The sequence below is a fragment of the Sturnira hondurensis genome, unplaced genomic scaffold (assembly GCF_014824575.4).
Source record: "Sturnira hondurensis isolate 20B ecotype Veracruz unplaced genomic scaffold, ASM1482457v3 Scaffold0013299, whole genome shotgun sequence".
NCBI classification, from domain to species: Eukaryota; Metazoa; Chordata; class Mammalia; order Chiroptera; family Phyllostomidae; genus Sturnira; species Sturnira hondurensis.
This window is the reverse complement of record NW_028085930.1, coordinates 10,624,098-10,648,910: the sequence shown is the minus strand read 5'-3', so window position 1 is coordinate 10,648,910 and position 24,813 is coordinate 10,624,098. Positions and strand designations below refer to the sequence as shown.

Here is a 24,813-nt window from a genome sequence, read left to right as displayed (position 1 = left end):
TACGGTTTTGCTAATTGTAGGGTAGGTACATGTGAGGGTGGCAGTAGGGGAAGCTGGTGAATGGTACGTGGGCGGTCTACTACTTTTGGAACTTTTCTGTAAGCATAAAACTATTTCAAAGTTAAAAATTTTTAAAGCCCATTCTTCTGGAATCCGAGAGCACTCTTGAATTTACCCATGAGGGTTAAAGGTGATCCTCCATTATAATGAAGTATCTTTGCATTTAAAAATAATTATTTAGCCCTGTCTGGTGTAGCTCAGTGGATTGAGCGCGGGCCTGCGAACCACACGATCACGGTTCGATTCCCAGTCAGGGCACATGCCTGGGTTGCTAGGCCAGTTACCAGTTCCCAGTTCCTGGTTCCCGGCAGGGGACGCATGAGAAGCAACCATACATTGATATTTCTCTCTCTCTCTCTCCTTCCCTTCCCCTCTAAGATAAATTAATAAAATCTTTAAAAAAATTATTTAAACAAAGTCCAGGGTAGACTCTTATTACAACCTATTTTGTGTCCTACTGTGTTTTCTCTCATTTCCTCTAATCATCTTTTAATAACCGTTGTAGAGACCCAAGTTGTCAAAGTTGTTACTTGGCCTCTGTCATCAGTCGCCTAGTATATGGAAGTATTTGAAGATTAGAAATGATGACATTTGAAAGTGACATCAAAAGTGAATAAATAGCAGGTGTTTTGGGATGTGTTCAATCATGATTGTATAAAAATGTGGCCATGTTTCCAAAATGTTAAATATAAAAGTGTTCTAAAAGTTTGCCTTTTTTCATACCTACTGTACTTTTTAAGATGGGTTTCAGTTATGAAGAAATCTCTGAGAAGAAGTGGACCATGGAATGAACTTTTTGTTTTATAATGTTAAATACATAGCAGGTCACCTGTTATCCATTTGATTAGAGGTGCATAAACAGGCTTTCTAAATAAAAATCTCTAATACTACTGTCTGTATGTGGAAAATTAGTAGTTACACGTACGTAGGGAAGGTTTACCCTTTATTGTTGTAAAGAGCGCTCCCAGACTAAACTTAGTGAGGTGGGTCACTCTGTTACTTTTTTCTTATTTCCACTTAGAATAGTACTGCTGGTGATAAATCAATTACTTAATGAATGAATGAACACTAAAGACTATGAAAGGTGGATTTCTCTATTAATGTAAAATTCAAATGTCTACAATAATGCAAATCAGGGCAATTTAGAACCCAAGGCACTAAATTTTAGGAAATTTTCCAGAGAATTAACTCCTTCCTATACACTTGCTATTAAGGCTGTCTCACATTTTATGTTCCGTAATTGAATGATACTGTGAATGTTTTTGTACCTGGGTTTGTTTCAGTGCTGCAGCAGCGGTTCCAGTGCCGTGAAGGCAGGGCACACCATGGCCCCTGGAGAGTTCTTTAGAGAGTTGACAATTGTATTTTACCTGAGCAATTCAAATTAGGGGAGTAGAGAGAGCGAATGAAGAATTCTCCTGTTTCTGGGATATCATTCTGAGCAATCTTGTAACACTTACTCTAGCCAGAATATTTTTCTAAAACAGTTATTAGTATTGTTAACATCATAAGGAGAATTTAATGACATAGTCAATTTGTATCAGTAGACAGCTTAAAACATAGTCTTTGGAATAATAACATGAATATATATACTGAAATTAATAGCTTCCGCTTTGTTAAAAATTGCCAATTTTACATTGTTAAATTATTTGTTTTTATAGACTTATCAGCCCTCTTGACCCAAGGGTACACTTTAAAAATGTCATTTTTTTTTACTGGTTTGATAACTGATTCCTCTTTTCCCATCACAGCATAGGATGTTTATCCTAGGAATGCTTCTTTTCATAGTCACTTATAAAAGGTAGTGAATCTCCTTTAAAAAAAGGTTTGGTTAGCCTGCTTTAAAGTCTTTGGAGAAGTCACCATGTGCAGTAGTCTGGTGGGGAGAAAGGAGAGTTAAGTTTTCCGTCATGTAAGTACCATGGAATGTCCGCAGGAAGCTAAAATTGTTTGGAGTCTCATTTAATCATACACAGTTTTTATGTCTAAAGGAACATTAGTACTGGGTGGAAGAAGGTGTTTGTCATTTTTATTTGTTTTCTATGAGGAGCATGGGCCCTATGTTAAAAATATGTGAATGTTATACACACATTCATTTTTGTTTAATAAAACTTAGGGCAGATTGGAAAGAAAGTTGATGGAGGTTTGGGCTGTAGCTCTGCCAGATACTCACTCTGGGGTCCTGAGCAAGTCAGTTAGTTTGTCTTTCTGAATCTTTGCTTTTCATCTGTGAAATATTGAAATTAACATTATCTCTCTACCTTTCGTGGTTTGTAAAGGTTGCGTTAACTAAACGTGATAATATACGTGGTAACACTAGGGCACTTTTCTAACTCCTTTTTTAAAAAAGATTTTATTTATAAAGAGAATGGGAGGGAGGGAGAAAGAGATGGAGAGAAACATCAATGTGTGGTTGCCTCCCACATGTCCCCCGCTGGGAACCTGGCCTGCAACCCAGGTTACCCTGACTGGGAATTGAACCAGTAACCTCTTGGTTCGAAGGCCCATGCTCAATCCACTGAGCTACACCAGCCAAGCTTGTGTAAATCCACTGTGACCAGAGACTCTGGGAGGTGTGCCGAGTACGGTGCCTAAACACAACAGTCCTATTTAGTTAATTGGCTCTGATTTTCTGATGAGAAAATGTCTGTGAAAGGGTGTTGTGAGTTGTAGTTTGGAATTAAATATTTAATTGTTAAAACACGGTTAACCAAATTGATGCAGTTTTGTAGGATATTTTATAATATCACAAACTCAAAATTTGTACAAAATAACTTACTGAGGTTTAACTCAATAATCAATAACACCTGATTTTGAACCAATAAAAAAAAGCAATAGTATATAATCCTTGTTGCAAGCAACAGATTTTGGATTATTTAAAAAAAATTTTTATTCCTTTTTTTTTGCAGGGGGGAAAGTCATTAGTCTGCATTTATAATCTGGACTCGCTTCCTGTAAAATTATTTATTTTAACTTTGTATTTATAGATTTTGAAATTTACAATTCTAAATACAGCAATAGTAAGGCGCTGCATTTTTTGCAGGAAACAAAAAGCACAATTAACATAAAGTCAGAGCCAGCCACAAATAAAATATTCCAGCAAACTGTGTAAGGAAAAAAAACATGCGCTAGGAAACAGATGCTGAGAAATGTTGCAAAGGTGGCCTCATTACATTGGAAAGAAAAAAAATACAGAAAGGTTAGTAGCAATAGTAGTTGTATTAAGAGGAGGAGGAAGAGGGCGAGGGAGAGGGAGAGGGAGAAAGTAGATAGCAAATAATACTGGATGAGCACTTCCTAATAATTAGGCACTGTTTAAGTACTTCTAGCAGATTATCTCATTTAATCCTCCCAACTCTTTATGAGTTAGGCTCCCACTTTACAGATGAAGTAGCTGAGACTCAGAGAATGTTAAGTAATTTTCCCAAAAACCTTATAGCCAGGATTCAGACTCAGGCTGTTTGGATTTAGAACTCATGTTCTTAACCACCATGTATTCTTCGTAGCCACCGTTTGTTTACACAGAAGGAGGACGATCCAGAGGGTGCAGTTTCCTGTGACTAACTTTTTAATGTTATCATGGGATTCTTTGGTACCAAAGGGGTTGATTTAGTTCTTTAATAAAAATAATTGGTTAACTGGTGTGATCCCTGGTATTGTCCTAAAAAAGAACCCACTCAAAAATACCTCAGTGTTTAAGACCTTAATGGTCTTTCTAAATGGGTTTTAAAAAACTTCCTTCCCATGTCTGCATTTAGTATATTATTACACATGGTAATTTTATTTATATACTTCTAACTTTGAATAATTGTCTAGGCAAGTAAATAGATGAAAGGAACGCATAGGAGTGGTAAAGTGAGTGTGGGATTATATTGCTGATCTTTAGGTAGGGATTGTTTTTGAATTTTTGTACCTTCTGGCAGACGACCCTGTACCTAATGGTGGGAGTATTTGATTAGAATCTCACATGGTAAGGACTTAATATTTAATTGATTTATGATTCTAGCTATAGAAGTAATAAAATACCTATAGTTATTTCTTTCTGAAAAGATTTTATTTCCAAATTTTTTTTTTGACAAAAGAGCTATGGATTTTTGCTTAAAGAGATACTTGTGATTTTTTTTTGTTTTATTTTTTTCTGGCTTGGAGTTGGCAGACTCAAATGAGCAATAGTTTTTTTATGATAACACCTGTTCATTTTTTTACTGTAAAATCCTTAAAAATGATATTATGACTAAATTATTTTATTCTTAGGTGTTATATTTTCTTTCTTTTTGTCTTGTAACATTTGTAGTGCTTTTTTTTATAGCATTGCCCTTCTCAGACCTAAGGCCTAACCTTCACATTAGCCAAATTTTATGAGTTATACTTTTTTTTCTTTAAATATTTTATTTATTTATCTTTAGAGGGGAAGGGAAGGAGAAAGGAAGAGAAACATCAATGTATGGTTGCTTCTCGTGCATCCCCTGCTGGGAACTGGCCCCTGCCAGGAACTGGCCTGCAACCCAGGCATGTGCCCTGACTTGGAATCGAACCACGATCATCTGGTTTGCAGGCCCACGCTCAATCCACGGAGCTACACCAGCCAGGGCCTGTGAGTTATACTTTTAAGAGAAAATTTTTAGTGGAAGGTTTTGGCCAGACCCGAGATTCCCTATCATAATTTCAAAAGATCTTCAAAGCAATTTTAATTACTTACCTTAATTCAGATTAATTAATTCTGGCTTATTTTCTCCAAATTTTAGTTACTAAAAAACAATAGATCTGCCCTGGCTGGTGTGGCTCAGTGGATTGGGCACCAGCCTGAGAACTGAAGGGTCACCAGATCGATTCCCAGTCAGGGCACATGCCTGGGTTGCAGGCCAGGTCCCCAGTAGGGGACGTGAGAGAGGCAACCGCACATTGATGTTCCTCTCCCTCTCTTGCTCTCTCCTCTTAAAAAAGAAAAAGATAGATGTACCTTAACTGCACCAAATGGCACCTGATCTAATAAGAAAATTCTAGCTGTGTGAAGTCCAGGAGGTCAGGAGATAAATGCTATGGAAGTGTGGAATTTGGCATTTATTATTGTTGTGGACTCAACGTTCCCCCTCACTTCTATACTTTGTAACCTCTGCATTACTACTTCTCCATAGCTACCTCAGCTTAGACAAGAAGAGGGCTATTTGTGTAACTTTGCTCTTGGGCTAAAGCAGGGATGGCAAATGCAGCGTCCAGAACAAATAATACCCCTTTTTATTACAAAATCTTTTATCACAAATTCATAAGCATGTAATTCTGTAACATAATAATATCACACTCAAGCATACCTATGATGTTTTAGGTGAAATGTTCAAATTAAAACTATACATTATTACACCCATAATTATCACCCTACCAACCACACTCAAGAAGGCCTTACTCCTTTTGGACCCTGAATGTAGTTGACGTGCATTCCCTCTCCTTATGCTTATTGCAGACAGCAAGTCATAGCGTACTTTCTTGCTTAACCACCAAGGCGGTTTCATGGGTTTCTCAGCTTCGGGAAGCCATTACTAGCCAAGCGGAGTTTTCACATAAGAAATATTTATCTGCTGCTGGAAAAGACAGTTTGGGTGATTACCAGAAGTTCTATACCTTTTCCCTTCATGTTTAGGATTTCAAGTATCCCAAGATTAAGGTCATTAAATGTGTTAGGAGTTCAATAACCTTTAAAGGTTAAACGCACTTGAATTCTGCACAACACAGTTGATCCCTCTTACCTCCCCCTACCAAAAATAAAAAATAAAAAAATCTAACCCCTTTTATTAGCTCCTCTGTTAGGAAACGTTTTTTCTTTTTAAATCCTCACCCAAGAATATGTATATTGATGAGAGAAATAGAGACAGAGAAAGAGAGAGATTTTAAGGAATTGGTTCATGTGATTGTGGAGACAGGCAAATTTGAAATCTGCACAGTAGGCCAGAGGCAAGGCCCTTGTCGCAGTTCAGGTCCAAAGGCAATCTGCTTGCAGAATTCCTTTTTCTTTGGGTAAAGATTACTTTTTCAAGTAAATAATTTATTGATTTCTTTTTAGTAAACTTAGCAAGTTGTACAACTGTTACGAATCAGTTGTAGAACGTTTTTATCTCCCCAGTATATTCTCTCTTGCACAGTAACTGTTACTACTCATTCCGCCTTGTCCCCGCCCCAACTTTAGGTGACCATTAATCTATTTTCTGTCTCTGTAGTTTTGTCTTTTCTGGATATTTCATGTAAATGAAGTGAAATGATACAACATCTGGTCTCTTGTGTGTGGCTTTTTCAGTAGACATTGTGGTTTTTAAGGTTTGTCGGTTTGTAGTATGTGTCCCACATGTTTCTTTTTACTGGTAAGTGCTATTTTATTATTATTATTGTTACATTTTGTCAGTATATTCACTGTTTTGTCAGATCATTCCATGAACATTAGGTGGTTTTTAATTTTTTGGCCATTATGACTAAATCTGCTAAGAATAATCATGTTTATGTCTTTGTGTGAATATGTGTTTTATTTTTCTTGGGTACATACCTAAGAGTGGAATTGTTGAATCATATGATAAATTTATGTTTACCTTTTTTTAAAAGGTTTTATGTATTTATTTTTAGAGAGAGGGGGAAAGGAGGGAGAATAAAAGTGAGAGAAACATCAATGTGCAAGAGGAACATCTATTGGTTGCCTCTTGCACGCTCCCAACTGGGGACCTGGCCCGCAATGCAGACATGTGGCCTGACTGGGAATGGAACCAGCGACCTTTCAGTCTTCAGGCTGGCACTCGATCCACTGAGCCACACCAGCCAGGGCAGATCTTTTTAAGAAACTACTAAACTATTTCCAAAATGGCAGCACCTTTATATACTTCCATCACCAGTGTATCACAGTTCCCATTACTCTACATCCTTAGCAACACTTGTTATTATCTGGTTTTGTTATTATACATATTCTTTTAAAACTTACATTTTTTTCAATATTTAGTTTTTGAGATTTATGCACGTTGATACATGTAGCTCTTCTGAGTTGGCTTTCACTGCCATAGGGTATGTCAAAGTACGAACATGTAGTACAGTGTCAACCACAACCTCAAAATAGCTTTTCAAAATTCAGTTGTGTAAAATTTAGGGTTGTATTATTGTGAGGTTATTGAAAAACAATATTTTTAGTGATGTCTATTGTCACAAGATGCACAAAGGTAAAGATGGTGAAGTTTACACTGAATACCCCTACCAGCACACTGATCTGAGAAACTTCAGGTGGCCACAAGGCAATCATTGCCTAAATGCATCCCACCTGCTTTCACAGAAAATAAGAATTTTTAGCTTTATTTGAGAAATGAGCAGAGGATGGTGTCTGTTATCATGGGGAAATGTTATCATGGAGTTTTATCATTGGAAGTATTTTTTTTAATATTTTTATTTATTTATTTTTAGAGAGATGGGAAGGGAGGGAGAAAGAAGGAGGGAAACATCAATGTTCCAGAGATATATAGATTGGTTGCCTGTCACATGCCCCAACTGGGGACCTGGCTCACAACCCAGACATGTGCCCTGACTGGGAATCGAACCAGCAACCCTTTGGTTCACAGGCTGGCACTCAGTCTACTGAGCCACACCAGCCAGGGCTTTATTTGCTTATTTTTAAAAATACATTGGAAGTATTATTACAGAGTTTTACTGACATAATTTGTTCATTCTCTTGGTGATGAACAAATCTAGGCTACTTCTAAATTTTCACTGTTGACATACTGTTAGCAGATGTACATTTATATACATGTTGTCTTGTTCACATATTACGCTTCCTCTGGAAAGTGAAATTTCACATATCCAACTTTATTAGATATTGTCACATCGTTCTCCCAAATTTTTATTTTCCCTAGTCTAATTTTTACCTTTTAGTAATACAGTATGCACACAGACATATAGGGATGATTAGGAATATGTCTCATGATGAAAAATGATTCATTTTATCCAAGTTTTATGAAGTTATATATGTACATATGTAACTATGTATATAGTTAATGTATATGTATATGTATATAGTTATACATAATGTATATGTATATGTATATAGTTACATATACATATGTAACTATATACATAGTTACATATATACACAGTATTCTATACTGAGTATTAATGTGTACATATTCATCTATATAAAACTAGAAAATGGAGCCTTTGTGTCAGAATACTTTTTATCTTCAATATATAATTCTGATATGTAGCAATTTTTATTGAGAAATTGACTTGATGTACTAATGGTATGAAAAGATGTACTTGGGGTATACAATTCTTGATCTCATTCTGGGAAATATTTTTGTTATCTGTGACTTTGATGAGCAAACTCATTAACTAGTTGTAGGTGATATTAAATATTAAAGATTAATCTTAATTTATTTACTACCATAATATTATCAGAGGATTGTATTGCTTGATGTTTGCTTCAGTATTGAGATGGTTGGAAAAGATTTAGTAAGCTATGGTTTGAATTTTTTGTGTTTTAGCTGATAATAAAACATTTATAGAATGTTTACTTATGTTCAGTTTTAACTAGGAAAACTAAGTGAATTGATAGGTTCATTACATTTTTATGTCTAAAATGGAAATGGCTTTAAGAATCATACATGGAAGCCAGGCAGAAAAATGGGTGTGTGTGTGTGAATGAATGAATGAATGAATGAAATGTCTGGAATGGGAAAATCTGTAGAGACAGAGTTGATTAAAGTTGCCTAGAGCAAGGGAGGAGCGGCAGGGAAAGATGGAGAGCGACTGCTAACAGGTGTGGGGTGAAAGTATTCTAAATGGATTGTTGTGACTTGCACAACTTTGTATGTGTTGAAAACCTTGAATTGTATACTTCGAAAGAATTGTGTGGTATGTGTATCATATCTCAATGAAGCTATTCAAAAATGTGATACATGACCCTTTGTAGAAAACGGCAATAGTACAAAAAAAGATACAGCAGGAAGTAAGAAGGACTTCACATCCCAGGTGTTCCTGTGTCAATGTAGAGGAACAACATTATTTTAAATAACTACCCAATAAACTTCACTGTGTATGTGTACCATAATTTATTTATTTAATTAATTTCCTAATAGCATTTGGGTTGATTTCATTAAGTGATGTTTCAAATAAAGCCCTTGTATGTGTATTTTGTTCACTTACCTTTCGAATAAAGTCTAGAAGAAAATTGTTGGGTCCAAGATTAAGTATATTTACTTTTGATTCATATTTCTAATATGTTCTTTATTAATATATTCTAGTTTGTCCTTTCCCAGAGGTATATGATCGTGTCTGAATCAGCATACTCTTGTCAGTGCTGGATGTTATAAGTATTTTTAATCTTTGTTAATTAGGGGAAGTTAATGCTTTTTTTATTTACATTTTTTTGGTGTGTAGCTTGTTATATGTCCTTTAAATTTTTTTCAAAATATTTGTTTCTTTTTCTTTTGGGATAACAATCTTTCTTTCCTCTTTCATGTGTAAAATCTTTTTCTATTAAGAATATTTACTATTTGTTTCTCATATAGTAAATATGAGAAAATATTTATGAGGATGAAAATATTTCACTCCTTATACTTCATATTTATTTATGGTGTTATTTTTGTATTGTACAGAAGTTTTGAATTTTGTATAGTTATATTTATTACTTAAAATAGCCTTAGTAACTTTGCTACATTCTAAGATTATAAAATTATTTTATTATATTTTATAATTATTTTCATGGTTTTATTTTTTTAAATTTTCAATTTGTCATTTATTTTGTACAAGAAATGAATGAGAGATCCATTTCACCCTACTGTGATACATTTTTATCATTATCAAATGCTAAATGACTACATTTCCTTAAGCATGTCATTCTAGACTGGTTCCACTGGTAAACCTATTCTTATTCCACTACTACACTGTTTTAACTATTGTGGTTTTAAATAATTTATTTTAATACCTTTTAGGCTAATTTCTTGTATCCTAAGGGTTTGAATTCTATATTGGATGAAAGGACTCTGTGTCAGAAAAAAGTACTAATGAACTGTGTATGTGGGTGCTAGTGCTGAGTTAGGTGATCATAAACCCAGTTTGCTGGGGACAGTGGCTCTGTATGCCTGTTATCCTGCCTTAATTATTTCTTAGTCCCCTGTATTAGATTTTTTACTTTTTAAAAAGATTTTTTAAAGATTTTATTTATTTATCTTTAGAGGGGAAGGGAAGAAAAGAGGGAGAGAAATATCAATGTATGGTTGCCTCTTGTGCATCCCCGGCTGGGAACTGGCCCACAATGCAGGCATGTGCCCTGACTGGGAATCGAACTGCGATCCTGTGGTTCGTAGGCCCGCGCTCAATCCACTGAGCTACACCAGCCAGGGCTAAGCCATTTCTTTTTTGGTTGTTATTTGTGGGTAAAGGAGCCACCAGTGTTTTAATGGTATGATGATGGCTTACGTCCTTTCCGTTTTTGTGTGGAAGTCTGCCACGCTCATGTTCCTCAGTTTAGTGACCAGGGAACGTGTGGGTCCTGAGGTTGTAGCACCCAAATTTGTGCTGCCATGTGGGCTTGACGCTGTCCTGAAACTGTTACGTGGAAGGAGGAGGAAGTAGGTGGGCTCTTGTGCTCCCTCTAACTTCATGTTACAGTGGGCATTGCATTCATTGAAACAGATTATTTTTTGCGTTGGGGGGAAGTGTATTTACGGAAACAGTTCTACAAGTACAGCTGTGTGTTGTTGTTTTTTAATAAAGTAAGTACTTGAATGTTTTTTTTACATTAGCTTAAAATATATTAATTGAAGAAAACAAGTATTTTGTGTGTACGTAAAGACCAAATTACCATTAAAGTCTACTCTTCAAGTTAAATTTGTGGTCTAGAATTTTTCTCAAAGTACAAAATGTCATTTGTATTCAAGTGGATTAATTTGTTCCCTGGACACTCTTAAAAAAGACCAATTTATGATTTTTAATCATATATCTCATTTTAATAAGCTAAGTAGTTATTTGATACTTGCTGATTTGTATATACTCATGTCTTTGATTTAACAGTGAATTCACCAGATTATAGATTTAGTAAGTAATGCCTGAGGGAAACCAATGCTACATATCTCTAAGGGGAATTTCTTTCTTTTCAGTTTACATTGCTGGTTTTACACTCCACTTGCTATCAGTGGAAATGTAGGCAGCAGACACACCACATATTTATCATCAACAAGTTCACTATATCATACAGGAAAAGTACATTAATATGCCATACAGAAAATCTAACACACATAAACAACCACTTAGCATCTTTAAGAACATATCTGACTTATTGATTAGCTTGCATATCTTTTAGTAGAGACACCCACGTAGAGTGCATATATTCACTTACTTATCAGAACAAGTGCTTCTTGTGCTGATGAATGAGCACATCTTCTCTTTATTTATCGTGATGAAGATCAAGCCTTAGAAAGCTTTCCCCTTTCCATTGGAATCCCTAAATCTTGACACAATTAAATTATTCCCAGGGTTCTTCAGATAAAGTGCACTCTGGAAAACCACTTTTTAAAACCTTACTATATGTTTACATTTATGCTTGGTTTTCTGAGTCTTTTTTCTTAGAATCTGTACTGTTATTCTCTGTGCTAGGTATAGTGGTAGGTGGGTGGGGAAGGAATGGGGACCTCTGACATTCTTCTGACATGGGAAAGAACTGACATTCTTTCAGTTTTCCCTATGAACTCTTTGTTCTTCTGTAGTCTTTACCTAGAAATTATTCTGAAAATGGGTTGTTCGTTTTTAAAAAATATGTACAGTACCTATTATAATATTTTTCTCATTGAAATATATTCTTAAAATTAGGAGTTATCAAAATATAATAGTTTCCTTAGATACTGACCTAGACCTTAGAAAATAGGGACAAGGCCCTGGCTGGTGTAGCTCAGTAGATTGAGCACAGGCATGCGAACCAGAGGATCGCAGTTCGATTCCCGGTCAGGGTACATGCCTGGGTTGCAGGCTGGTTCCCTGCAGGCCAATTCCCAGCAGGGGATGCATGAAAGGCAACCATACATTGATGTTTCTCTCCCTCTCTCCTTCCCCTCTAAAAATAAATAAATAAATAAATAAAATCTTTTTTAAAAATTGGGTTAAATAGTATAAAAAAAGAAAATAGGGACAAGAAATAATATCGATGTAAATAAATAGGGTGAGTGATGTCATTGATACAAAGCATAAAAAGTAGGTGAAGATGCTTTTCGCTTAGTCTTTCAGGACATTTACTTAACATTTCATTCTAGAATTTTTCTTTTACTGAAACAACACAGTAGCAAGTTATGTGTTTGTAAGTCTTATAGGTTCCAAAGATACTTAGTTTACCCCTCTGGTTTATATTCTAATATTTTCTGTCCCTAGGACAAAAGCAAAAACGATATTTAAAAACAATGCTTCCATGCAGTACTTCTAAGACCCTGCCTGTTTAACAGCCTTGGGTGAGGTTTTTCTGAGGGCTCAGTCTATGGACATTCTGTCTTTTTTTTTTCTTGTGTCTTTCTGGACTGAAACTATGCCATACAACCAGTCATTCCATTTCATTTTAATCTGGTTAATGTCCACAGATATATTTATAGAATTTGTTTAATAGTATAGTAGAATCTTCAGTCACTGCTTTTTATTCATTCCCTTTTCCAAGGTTCTGAATTACTATATCTTCATAGAGAACTCTAAAATCTATAGCTATACATTTGACCTATTTTTCCTGTTTTATCTTGTTTCCTACTGCTTTGAATATTTTGCTCCCCATCACATCAAATGTCTAGAATTGAAAGAATCATTTTGCCCCTGACCTGTTCTTTCCAGCCAAATCCAGCCATTCTTAGCTTCTTTTCCATTATCCTTCAGGGTCTTTATCACAAACCTAAGAATTCACTGACTTCTTCTCCCTTACCTATCATATTTAATTAGTCAGCATATAGTCTTAGTAATTTTTTGCTTCTGCCAGTTCGTTACTATTCCCCAAAGTCAGCCTCATTCACTCCTTTCAGCTTTATTCCTGGATTACTTAAGAAATCTTTGCTACCGTCATATCTGAAATATTTGATATCTTAGCTGTCTTCCAATCTGTCAGATTGTTGTTAGATTAATTTTCCTAAAGGGATGCTTTTATTTTGTCACTCTCCTGCTTAGGAACCTTCATTGCCATTTAGCTTTATCCTCCACTGGTTAGTAACCACATTTCCCCATAACTGTCAAGATGGTCCCAACATGACTGAGAATATTGCTACATTTGTACATCCTTTCTCATTTGACAGTATTTTGTATTTCTTCTCCTTTTTGCCCTGTGATGTCTCTTTTTGGTCATCGGAAGCTTACATACCTTGTTCCAACTTATAGCTCAGGTTCTGCCCTCTCTAAAATTTTCCTGACCAGGATGGTCTACTGTGATCCCACCTTCTCCTGAATTCCTGTTTTGCTTTGTTGCTGCTCACAAGTCCCTTTCAACTTGGTGTTTTGAATTAGGTCTAGGTCCTGTATTGCTAACTGCATTTGAAGGGTCTGGGGGGCAGGTCATATATATTTACATTTCTCTTATGGGTTTAGTACAATTCATTATAAATCTCAGATGATAAATTGACATTTGCTCACTCATTACTTTTACAAATATTAATTGATTACATTCAAGCACTATTGATAAAGAGTTAAACAAAAGAGGCATGGATGCTGCTTTCATGGAATTTACATTCTAGAAGAAAGATAAATATTCTATAGCCAATTCAAAAATACCTATTTAAATAAAATTGAGTAATGTAGTTTGCTACTTTTTTGACGAGTGAAAAATGCAGAGAATTGCTTCCTTTTTTTTCCTGTTGTTATTGGTGTGTAATTAAAAATAAATTTTGATAGAGTAAATTACTCTTGAAATCATAGGTTTCCAAATGGTCAAACTTAATTGTTTTCTTCTAAATGTACATACTACTGATATGCTCTATGTCTGGGTAAATTCAGTAGACAAAATAATGGGAATAATGATTTATATGTTTTTTGACATTAAAATGGTTGTGATAAATGAATATTAGTGATGTGAAATAATTAAGATAATGAAAATATTTTTAAGCAGAAGATTCCCTGAACTCAAAACTATTAGAACTTCTTAGTTAATATATTTAATAATAAGGCTCTCTTTTATAGGAGAGTAATATTAGAATAAAATTAAATACATAACTAGATACATTATTGTTTTAACTTCCAGTGTTTTCTCCAGTGGCCTAAAAAACATCATGTGTTTCATAGTGTATTTCACAAAACAAAATTTAGCTGAGTCAAGTTGAGGATCTAATTAGCTTTATCAGCAATTCATGATGGGTAGCTTCCTGTCTAGCTACTAGGAAGGAACTCCGAAGAGCTTCAGAAAAGGAAAGTTTTTGGAAGGTAGAAGCAGGGTGGGGAAAGGAATCACAAGCAAAATAAAGGATTATTTTAGATAAGCTCACCTTCCTGTGGGGGGAGGCAGATTACCTCTCTAGTGCTGGCCAAGAAATTCCAGACTAACTGGTTAAGATTACATGCCTGGGAGAGGCTGAACCTGCTTTCAGGTTTGATTTAAGTCTTAGTTTGCTAATTTGGGGTTTAACACGAATAACTCCATTTTGGGCCTGTTTCCTTTTAACAATAGATAGGATTTTTTGACATCATAATAACCATAGGAAGTTAATGTTGAAAGTATGGCAAAGTATGCAGTGAAACAAATTATTGTATTTGCAGATGTAATATCATAATTTACATAAAGGTTATAGGCAGGAGCATTATGAATGTAAATATGCCTTCTCTATTCTCCGTCCTGTAATGCCATTCTTTGTCCATTGGGAGATGAAGAGTGATGTTGAGACTGCTGTTTAACCTATTATAACAGCTTAGAAAAAGGAAATAACATTGATGTAAATATGAGGAGGGAGAAGAGTATTTATCTCCATTAAATGACATAAAAAGCCATGGAAAGAATAACAGGCTGGTGGGTGTGCATTAAGCAGTGAAATCCCCCAATTCAGGTTCTAGTCATAAGCACAAGGACATTTCCTTCCCAAGCACTTAACTGTTGTGTACGTATTTTCTTTAGTCAAAATGTAATTCAGGTTCTTGGAGTGCTGAATATGACTTTTATTTTTCTCACTTCCCTTTAGCATATATATCAAAAAATTAAAAATACTTCTGATGGACTGTGATTTTGACAGATATAAGTGCAATATTAAACCAAGTGCTACAAGGATAATTCATGCCCGTGATTGCTCTTGGTCTTTATTAAGTGCCTTACCTGTGTCCCACTATTAAAACACTAATGTTTGGTAGTAAATTGAAATTATTTAAACATATTTGAGCACAATTTACTTGCTGTGCTGTACTAAGGATGTTAATTTAAGGCTTAGATTATTAAATGAGGCATTATTACTGGCATGAAGAGTGTATTTGTTTAGATTATGTTTTTTAGAAGTTATTTTGGTTATGGTCTCAGATATGTTGTCTTAAAAGTGATGCATTACTTCTTCATTATCAATTTTGACATTTTTAAGTATCTAAGAAAAAGAATTTTCTCTGCATTTTCTATAGTTCCTTTCAATGATGATTTTGTAACTTGTTCCTCATTTGTTGAAAGGTGTGTATAGTACAGAAACCCTGTTCTTAGAAGGTACCTGGCTTTTAAGTATGGAATAGCAGGGAAAGTTTTACAAATTATTTTTAAAATTCCGTTTTTAGAAACAGAAATACAAAAAAACACCTTTGTAAACTTGCCACTTTTTTCTGTACGTTTTTATTTAGCTTTTAATAACTTGTAATTTAAGATCACAGTTATTAGGTGTACTTCTTCATTTCATATATTGCTCCCAGATGCTACAGTATTAGTTTTTATCGCTGCATATTTTATGAAATGTCAGCCTTCTGCTGGCTGTTCACACAGCATTGTTGGTGATCAAGACACAACATAAAGGAGAGGAGTCTAAACAGTTGGCTTATCTTTGTCCTTCCCTGTGACAAAAATTCCATAAAATCGCTGTATTATAAATTGTGAAATAAAGGCATCATCTCACATGCAGTGAAGAGATAAATGTCTTTGTTTTCCAGTGAAATAAAATTTAAAATGTTTAAGTTAGAGAAACCCAGTTCAAGAGAAATAATTCCTAATTTTGCTAACTTCTTCTTGGGAAGAAATGAGGCAATTAGGCATTGGTAATTTTATAAAACTTTGCTAAATGGCAGTGCTATGCCCAGGAAGGGCCTTATAAGTTTTGACAACGTGATACGTCATCCACTTTAAACTCTTCATTTTGTTACTCAGAACACATAGGTGGTTATTAGCTTCAGTACGAGCATTGTTTCAGTTGTATATGGTCTAGTTTACTATTTTCTTGAATCGACTTACTTTGTAGTGTAAAATTTTATTACATACATTTAAAATTTTTTTCTTTAGTTCCATGACTTCAATATTCAATATCAAGCTAAAAATACAGATTGGAAAAAAACTCTAAAAGCCTGAAAGGAAAAGATGTAAGAATAAACTCCTGAATGATTTTTATCAGCTGTTGTATATGCTCACCACAGCAGTTGGTTGAATCAATTTTATGTTTTGGGATGATTTTATTAAAATGAGCTGCTGCTTTCAATTAATTAATAAGAAAGATGTTGGCTGTATATATGTCTTTTTTGGGGGTGAGTGCAGGGCAAAAATAATTTGTTTTTGCAGCCTTGTACATCAAGGCTGTAAAGTTGGAGACAGTTCCTGACCACCTTAGAAAGCAATGTTTCTGCGTTGTTGGTATGGGCATTTGGGAATAGAAATAGAATGAGGATTTAGACTAAAAGGTGATTTTGTACGTGCACTTTTATGGCTATCTATTGAAAACTTCTATTTCTAAAGAAAAATGATTGTCAGCAGATAACGATTTTAGTATCTTCTTTTTATTGTATATAGTTTCTATTTTTATAAATTAATGGACACTTAATTTTTTTCCTAAGGGAGAATAGGAGCTTTGAAAAGCAGTTTGAAAGACATAGCCATTGGATATTTACAAGTTAGGGGCCTCGACTTTTTGTCTTGAGGTTCCTGAAACCTTCACCCAAAATGTATGTAGCCCATAGTTCAGTAACAGTGGTGTTACCTGAGAGCTTGGGAGAAATGCAGAATATCGGTCCCAACCCCATAACTACTTAATCAGAATCTGTCTTTTTATCACAATTCATACTTAATTGTTATGCACATTAAAATTTGAGAAGCATTGCTATAATGCTTTTCAGTCAAAATCTTTGATTTGCTCTCTCTGTGTGTTTTGATTGTGGGAAGCAGATATTGGAGTTGGTCGTCTGCATTTAAGAGTTAGACGAGGTGATGGAAAATCATATCAGAATTTTAGTGGGAGCCTGAAGTAGGCAAGCATTTAACCTGGAACTTGCAGGATTTTGGTGTTTATAATTGCAATCAGAATCAGTAGCTACTTTGTATTTTATGTGTGAAGCTTTACTTGACCTTCCTAATGTGAAGCAGGTTGGTTCTTTTTGTTTTTAAATGTCTTATCAAAATCCAAACATAGTCAGCATTTCCAAAATATATTCTGTGGTATATTTTTCTCAGGGGATACTCTGAGTAAAAAGATCTCATGATCAAATAAGTTTGGAAAGCACTGTATACTTTGATCTCCTCTAGGAGATCACAGGATACATTGATTTATAGTGAACAATCTGACAATTTGATGTAGCTTAATTAAATTTAGCATTTTCCAAATTAGTTGACCATTGATCTTTTTTTAAAGACCATTATTACCTCTTCCTTTAGCATATTCACAAATTAGCTTCTTTCCAGTTTTTTTTTATTTTCCTTAATCAAAATAAGAGGTGAAGACAACTTTTGAAATTGTCCTGATGTTACGCCACATAAACAGTACTTTCAGCATTGTAATTGAAATGCAGACAGGTACTGGCACAGCCTTTGTATGCTGTAGAAGTTGAACGTGGCTGACATCTTGAGGGCTGGGATAACTGATTGAGAAAAGCGTCTTTTAGAAAGTTAGAGGCTGGGTAGATCCCAGTCAGATTGGTAGGTAAATGAAGGAGAAGGGAACTGGGCATTGCTCATGTTTGCTAGAATGAGGAAAACCATGAGCAACAGAAGAAGTTAAACATTTCAGTTCAATAAATATTTACTGAAATCCATAATATAAAATAGGCTCTGTTCTTAGCCTTGGCAATACAATATTGAAAATGATATAGTTTTTTCCTCTGGTTGCTTTATTGGAGTGAGCATAATACATCCTGGTCAATGTATGAGAGCTAGAAGCCAGAACATAGGGTTTTCTCTGAGGATTTGTAAAAAGTAAAGTCGGCCAGAGCACTATATGCCAAAGAACCAGAGATAGGCTGCACTGCAGTGGTAGGGGCCTGCAGTCAGGGGAAAAAGAGGAAAGGCGATTTCAAAAGGTGAGCGAGGGGACTTGGCTTTGGGTGCTGGACATAAGTATAATGTACAGGTGATGTATTACAGAGTTGTACACTTGAAACCTATATACTTTTATTAACCAATGTCACCTCAATGAATTCAATTAAAAACAAAAGGTTAGCTAGGGAAGACCAAACAACCTTGGCAATCCTAGAGCTGAAGGTGCGGCTAAATCTAATATCTGAAATCTGCAATATATTGTGATAATTAAAACAAGTTTTAGATTCTGGAATAAGACAGGCTGGGCTCACCTCCTGATGATTTCTCATTATGAGGCCTTGGTGTATTCAATTGTAACATGGGAATAATGTGGTAGGAAAAATAGTAAACAACAACAAACCCCAAACTTCTAAGTGGGGGTAATTTGAAACGTATGAAAGTGTTCTAAGAGTAAGAACTCTTTCCCCAGTTTCTCCATTGTTAAGATTTTATCCCTTTAGTTTTATCACTTGGACACTTCCCCTTTATCCTTCAACACATATGCACAGACGCACACACACTTGTTTTTCTGAACCATTTGAACAGAGATTGCATTTATCTCGTTTCTTAAGAGTGGGGATATTCTCTTAACTTTAGTACAGTGATGAGCTTCAATAAATTTAACATCTGATATAATACTTATATCTAATCTATCTTCGATATCCCAAAATTGTCAGATGAACCAATAATATTCTTTATAGGATTTTCCCCCTTCAGTAAGAATCCAGTCTAGGATCAGGTATTACATTTAGTTGTCATGTCTTGTTAACCTTCTTTAATTTTTGACATTGACATTTTTGAATAATGCAGTGCTCCGTTTGTCTTGTCTCTGTAATTCCTCATTTGGGATTGTTTGCTGTATCTTCGTGACTAGATTTAGGTTATGTACTTTAACCATGAATACCACATGAATGATGTCATGTCTTTCTCAGGGCATCACACCTCGAGGCATGTTGGCAATGTTAATTTTGATCATTCCGTCAGTGTGTTGTCAAATTTCTCCATTGTCGTGTTACAATATTTCTCTTGCAACCAATAAGCAGTCTGTGGGCAACACTTTAAGATCATGCAAATATCCTGCTCCTCATCAAAATTTCCGCCTAGATTTAGCATCAATTAGTGATTCTTGCCTGGTGCAGTTTTTCTGTAGTGGTCGCAAACTGCAGATTTTTTCATTCCATCCTTCCTCTCAGTTGCCAGCATTTTTCCATAAGCAGAATCCATTCTCATTGACTCATTGGTTGATTTACGTATTCATTCAATCATTCATTATCATTATGTGCTTATGGATATCTGTTCTTCTCAATGGTTTGTAATTCATTGCCGGACTTTCTTGGTGCCCAGATTGTCCAGATTTGGTTAGTAGTAGTACGTGGCATTGCCCCATCCCATTTTTTTTAGTCTCTTCTTTCTGGCAAAACAAATTGTCACAGGCTTGTTTTTGATCTGTGAGCCCCAGCTCTGGGCAACTATTTCTCTGAAGAGCTCTGACTGTCTGTAGTTCGGGAGTGGTATTGGAGATCAAAGCTGGGCACTATTGTGCTCATTGCTGCTGGGTTGTGCTCCTCACTATGAGATCTTTGCTTTTAGGTCCTTTTGGAGGACAGAGTCAGGGATTATAGGCATATTTATATGTAAATACACACACACACCTCTACATCGATACATAAATATATACATACATGCATACTGATATACACATTTGAGTAATCATTATTTCATACCAGTATCTCTATTCTGATCCAACTCCACAGGGTTCTCGTCTTTCAGCTTTCCATATTTATATGTCCCTTCTTTCACAGTGGGAACATTGGCTTTCAAACAGCATCAACACAGTATTTGTTCAACTCAGTAATATATCTAAAATAGTTTCAGAATTGGTTCATGTTACCACTACAACAAACAAGTCTTCCAAAAAGACTTTAAGATTCGTTCCAAGTTCTCCCTCCTCACCCCACTTGATTCTGTGAGTATATATAGTCAAGTGTGGTACTCATAATTACTTGGATTGCTTCTTTCTTTTTTATTTTTTAAGTGTGGATGTGGCATTAATTTGAAATGTAGCTGAAGTCAGTTTTCTTTCAGCTTCTGTGTTTTCCTCCTTTTTCATATCCTTGCTGATTTAATTTTTTTGAATATGTAGAAAGTGATCATTCACTTTCCCCAAAAGTAAAATTGTATGAAAAGGTATATATCAGGGAAAGTGTCACTCCGACTCCCCTATTCCACCCCATCTTTTGTAGATAACCAACTTTATTGTTTTACACTTGATCCTTTTATAAAGATAATGAGGTAAATTTTCTTACTTTTTTTCTTATTTCCTGTCTTAGGAAAGGTAAAGTGCTGTGTATGTTCTTTTGTAATTGACCTATTTTTCATTTATCAGTATCTCTTAGAAGTCACTCTATATCAGTTTATAGAAATCTTTCTCTTTATTTCTACAGATGCTTACTACTATATTGTGTGTATGTACTATAGGTTATTCAACTGATGTCTTATGCTTGGGCATTTAAATAGCTTGCCGTGTTTTGCAATTGCAAATAAGGCTGCGACATATAACCTCGTGCATCTGTATATTCATATTGTTACAGGTTTATCTTCAGGGTAAATTCCTAGAAGTGGGATTGCTGGTTAAGAGGGTAAATGCGTATGTTGCTTTATAGATATTGCTCAGTTTCCCAGCATGGGGTTGTATCATTTTGCATTTCCACTAGTAATGCATGGGAGTGCCTGTTTCCCCACAGCCTTGCCAACAGTATACCATGAAACTTTTCAGTTTTTTTGATAGATGAGAAATGTTATCTCAGTGTACATTTATTTTTTATGTTATCATTTTTTCATGTTTTTATAATTGTTGTTCAAGTACAGTTGTTTCCATTCCTCCCCCCAATCCCTTCCACCCCAGCCATCCCCACTTCCCACCCTTGATCCTACCCTCCTTTGGCTTTGTCCATGTGTCTTTTATACACTTAATTTGCATTCATCCTATTATAAGTGTAGTTTAAAGTATTTTTATATATTTAAAAGCTGCTTTCCGTAGGATATTTGATCTTTTCCCCCGCTCAGTTTTGAAAGTTCTGTAGCAATGGTGGCCACTTATCCTTGGTAGATGCTGCAAATGTTTTCTCCCAGTTTGCCATCTGTCTTTGGATTTTGCTAGTGTTGCTTTTTTGTCATGCAAAGGTTTTGTATTTGGACTTGAATTCTAAACAGAAAGTGTTTTCTTTTCTAAATTCCCAAGTTATAGGAAGACTTCAATGATTTTTTCAGTACTTGTATAGTTTCATTATTTACATTTAAATTTCTGATCCATTTGTATGTTTTAATGTCTACAGTATGTTTCAGTGATGTTTTTCCCCATGTATATTTTTTCAGCTTTTCCTGAACTCTCTTTTTCAGTATCAAATTGTCTAACTCCATAAAAAAGCTTATTAATATTTTTATTGGGCTCAAATTAAATTTGTAAAATTATGATAACTTGATATATTAGTCCTAACCAAGGAGAAGGTTTTGTTTTGTTCTGTTTTTTTTTAGCCACTCAGACCTACTTTTGTGTCTTTTAAGAGTGTATATTTATCTCTATGCTCTATGTAGGTTTTGAAAATTTCTATTTATTCCTAAGTATTTAATTTTTGTTACTACTTTAAATGGGACTTCCTCGTCCAGTATGAATGTATTCTATTTTTGTTTATTTTGTGTACACAAATGTGACTGATTTTCGCATGTTCATTTATATCTTGCTACCTTTCTGGATTCTTTTGTTTTTTGAGCTTTAGCATTTATTTTCTAGTATTTTCCAGGTATTCTGTCAGGGAACCTGCAGATAGTTTTGTTTATTCTTTTCCAGTTCTTCTACCTACAGTTATTTTCCTGTAATAATTTTGGTTTTTTTAGTTCTTATTTTTTACATTTCTAAAGGTTTTCTCCAGCCTGATTTCATTGACAAATATGTACAGAAAAAAGTGGTACTGTGCATAGTGGGTGTTCTTGCCTTATTCCTGACCTTAGTGGGAGTGAGAAATGCCACACTGAGAACTGTCAGTGGGAGAAAAGATAGAAGTACATGAGATGATGCACTATTTGAAGTACTTTACAGACATTATGCTATTATCATGTATAATTCTTTATAATACTTCTTTTCCCTTTCATAGCCAAATTTTTGAAAGTGTTGTCTTTACCTGTCAGTGTTTCACCTTCATTTCCTTACCTCTCACTCTAACTTCTCAAACAACTCTACTTGGGTTTCTCCACTGTGAAAACTAAGGCCACCATTAAGACATCTGTGCTATTAAATCTGAGGGACTTTTTCCCCATCTTTATCTTACTTTCGTACTTCTCTGTATCTTTCAGTATTGCAGATGTTGCCTTCTTTTAAATGCACTTCCCTCCACTTCTAAAATATCGCATTCTTTGGTTGTTCTTCAGTCTTCTAGTTCTTCTTTCTCTACTTGGCTTCTAACAGCATGTTTTAGACCTTTAAAATTGTGTTGTTTTGTTTTTGGAACTCTATATTGGTTTTCTAAGCAAACCTTTGGTTTAAATGATCATCTATGTTAGAGTTCTTCTAAGAGTAACAACATCGCTAGTCTACGCCTGTCTTCTGAGATTGAGGTCTGCATGTTGAACTGCCTATCTGGGATCCATTTTCCATTTTGGGGTGTCTGAGTCCCTTCACAACAGAAGTTCAAAAGTTCAACCCTTCCTCTCAAGTGTCTCCAGTGTTATTTAAGTGACTGATACCATCATGTATCTCAGTTTATATGCTACAAATCTGAACACTGTTCTTGATTCTTCTTTTTTACCTTATCACCTTTATCCACTGCATTGTCAGGTTCTGTTGACTTTATCTCTCCAGTCCTTCCAGTTTTCTTTAGTTTGAAGGAAAGAGAGACCCTGCAATCCAGAAGAAACATCATGAGTAAAGAAGAGAGGTGCTGTGTTTGCTGGAATATATAAAGTGGAGGCATACAACTAAGAGTAGATGCAACCTTACAGCTCCATTGCTAAGGATACTGATTGCAAGAATAAGGAGTTTGAGTGGTCACTGGTTGCTTAGGTAAAAGATGATCAGATTCCTTTGTGGTACTTAGTAAGGTTTGCAAAAAGAAAAAAAAAAGGAAGGTACTGTAAAAGGGAGACTAGTCAGGAAGCTAGCCCTTGTAGCAACTTTGTTAAGAGGTATTAAGTGCTTCTATTAGTGAATAACATTGAAGGATAAAAAGAGATCAATTCAGTGTCACATTGTTATTCATTATGTTATGGCAGCAGTGTGGGTCTGAAGGCACAAAAGGGAATTGAAGATTGCAAGATTCCCTTACAAAGAGATACAAGTGGAGTAGAAAGTTTTGGGGAAAGATACTGAGTTCCACATTTGATATATTGCTTATAAGGTGTGGTTATGGACTATCAGGTGGAAACATTTAGGGGATGATTGGGGATAGTGAGTAGATGCTAGCTTCACCTGATAGTGCAGGGAGTCTCCAGAGCAGTGTTGGGAAGTCACTTGAGGCAACATCCATCCAACTGGCAGTGTCTACCTCGGGCATTATGTACATGCCAGTGTGGTCTAGTTCTTGGGATCCAGGCCAGGACTAGAGATATACGACCAGGGGGTGATGGTTGGAGGCATGAAATTTGAATGAGACTGCGAAGCTAGAAGAAAAAGAAAAAGGAAGGGTGGTGGTGGTGGAATAAAATGACGAAGGAATCAGCCACAGATCTAGAAGAACTTTGGCATGTTAAAAAGGTGGCAGCCATCAGAAAAGGGGTCAGAACTGATGGATGGGTCTATTTTTGGGAAAAAATTATAGAAATGGGAATAATTTTAGGAAGGAGATCCCGGTCTTAGGTCTACAGAGAAATCAGGGAATGTAAGTAAAGACTTGGGAAAGGACATTACATTTGGATCATGGAGAGACCAATGTCACGAATTTTAAAAGGCAGGAAGGAGTTAGGTAAGAAGGGGTTGGTATTTCTGTAAAGATAATGTTGCTGAAAAATGTCTCCTAAGAAATTGGGAATAGTTTTTGAAAAGTTAAACGGTTAACTAGTCCATTAATACTAGTGTTTTGCTAGACTTCAAAAAAAGTTTGTAAAATGTGAAATGACTAACTGATAATTTTAAAAATTCATCATGAATTAGAAACTGCTTTAGAAATGGAAATGGGAGGGAGATGGGGAGGGCTGTGGGGTGGGCTGGGATAGGGGTAAATGGCAGAAAACTATACTTGAACAACAATTAAACTTTTAAAAAAGGAAAATTTAAAAAAACACACAGAAATAGTAAATGAAAACCATGGGTAAGTAGGCCATCCTAACTGGAGTCAGTGGGAGCC

The 24,813-nt window shown here is 35.3% G+C and overlaps 1 protein-coding gene across 2 annotated transcripts in view; it reads left to right on the top strand.

Moving 5' to 3' along the window:
* Window positions 1-24,813, top strand: part of TBC1D5 (TBC1 domain family member 5) — a 476,007-nt gene that overhangs the window by 73,769 nt on the left and 377,425 nt on the right. The gene's annotated exons all lie outside the window — the stretch shown is intronic.